The sequence below is a fragment of the Bactrocera latifrons genome, unplaced genomic scaffold (assembly GCF_001853355.1).
Source record: "Bactrocera latifrons isolate USDA-ARS-PBARC rearing strain unplaced genomic scaffold, ASM185335v1 scaffold_132, whole genome shotgun sequence".
NCBI classification, from domain to species: domain Eukaryota; kingdom Metazoa; phylum Arthropoda; class Insecta; order Diptera; family Tephritidae; genus Bactrocera; species Bactrocera latifrons.
This window is the reverse complement of record NW_017534764.1, coordinates 835331-837397: the sequence shown is the minus strand read 5'-3', so window position 1 is coordinate 837397 and position 2067 is coordinate 835331. Positions and strand designations below refer to the sequence as shown.

Sequence of the window (2067 nt, the reverse complement as noted above, 5' to 3'; positions counted from 1 at the left end):
TATGTAAATAACGGATAATGAAATCTCGATTATCACTTTATCATGCGAGAGTATAAAACGGTGACACCCGAACTTAGCCCTTCCTTACTTGTTTTGCTTAGTTTTGTACTGTATATCTACAACTGACTTTCACTGTATTTTTAAATACTTATCAACATTACGTATTTATGTACAAATGGTATAAATAAAATAAACTAACCTTACCGTCACTATTCAATTCTGTTATTTTGTTCCATAGTTTTTCTGTTATTAACATATTTGTGTCATCTTTATTTTTATAATTATATATTGGGATTCTTGCCTCGATCAAAAACAACAATTKCTCCGCGTCAAAGTTGTTTTATCAACTTGTATGCACAATAAGTACAAAGCACAAAAAAATGCGTAATTTTTWCTATGAAAACCAATGGTACAGCTATAAGCAAGGAAACGTGTTTTTCTGTCGTGTCTTGTTCCATTCCATTCGGTTCCATTCGTTATGGTTTGCSCCGTAGCTCAGCATGTATGGATCAACAACGAAGACGGTTTTGTCGCATTCGGTCTGCGTTGCCTGTCACAAAATACATAAGATCGACAACAGCTCTTCAAACAAGTCAAAGCACGAACATGCGTTTTCGCTTCGTCTTGTTCGGTGTGGGTTGTCACATGTGAAGCTATKGGCAGTTGCGTATGAGACAAGAAAAACTGTTTTGACTAACCCGGTGTGGGTTCAGCCTTAGTTATCGAAATACGGACCCGAAAGCCTACCTGTGAGCTACAGTACTGAAAYTCGGAGAGAATTATTTTATTATTATTATGCATCTTTGAATCAATACTCCCATATACTTTCGAACTTCCGGGTTTTTTATACCATAAATATTCTTCTGGTAATAATATATCATGGAGTCAAAAATGGATAAATCGAGTGCATACAGTCGCTAGCTTCATAACCTTAACAAAAGAATTTCAAACATTCGTTAGTTTATTACCGTGCATGTCGCTTAATATGAAATATACTTTATAAAAACTAAGTTTTGTTACAAAAATACATATGTGAAACCTCTCCACGAATTACTTATTTCATATATKACATGATTTTCGTAATTCTAATAGATTTTGTGGCGAAGTTCAAATACACCCGATATAATGATTTCCAGTTATCTTTAACTGTTTAGCGYTTAATGTCAATGGAATTGGTCTTAATCTAATGTCCCTAGTATATTGATTTCCGATCCTCTAATTGATGTTTTGGTTACGCGATTATAGCCGAGTTGACAACAGCGCGATAGTCGTATCTTCTTTTCGCTACATGACGCCAATTGGATATTCCCTTCCAACGGAGTGGAGGTCTTCCTCTTCCTCTGCTTCCCCCGKCGGGTACAGCGTTGAATACTTTCAGAGCTGGAGTGTTTTCGTCCATTCGGACAGCATGACCCAGCCAGCGTAGCCGCTGTCTTTTAATTCGCTGAACTATGTCAGTGTTGTCATATATCTCATACAGTTCATCGTTTCATAGAATGCGATATTCGCCGTAGCCAACGCAGAACTCTCTCGAAAACTTGCAACGTCGACTCATCAGTTGTTGTCATCGTCCAAGCCTCTGCACCATATAAGAGGGCGGGAATTATGAGTGACTTAAAGAATTTGGTTTTTGTTCGTCGAGAGAGGACTTTGCTTCTCAATTGCCTACTCAGTTCGAAGTAGCACCTGTTGCCAAGAGTTATCCTRCGTTGGATTTCCAGGCTGACATTGTCGGTGGTGTTTACGCTGGTTCCAAGATAGACGAAATTATCTACGACTTCAAAGTTAAGACTGTCAACAGTGACGCGAGAGCCAAGTCGCGAGTGCGACGACTGTTTGTTTGATGACAGGAGATATTTCGTCTTGCCCTCGTTCACTGTCGGAGCCATTTGTTTTGCTTTCTTGACCAGTCTGGAGAAAGCAGAACTAAGGTCGCGGGTTTTGAGGCCATAAGCCAGCAGCTGTACACTCTTATAGAAGATGGTACCTTCTCTATTTAGTTCTGCAGCTCGAATTATTTTCTTCAGAAGCAGGTTGAAGAATTCGGACGATAGGTAGTCGCCTTGT

The 2067-nt window shown here is 39.2% G+C and overlaps 1 pseudogene; it reads right to left on the bottom strand.

The window, feature by feature from the left end:
- The window catches only part of LOC108965033, a 2684-nt pseudogene extending 2350 nt beyond the window's left edge, over nt 1-334 (bottom strand).
- Nucleotides 335-2067: the final 1733 nt, after the last annotated feature.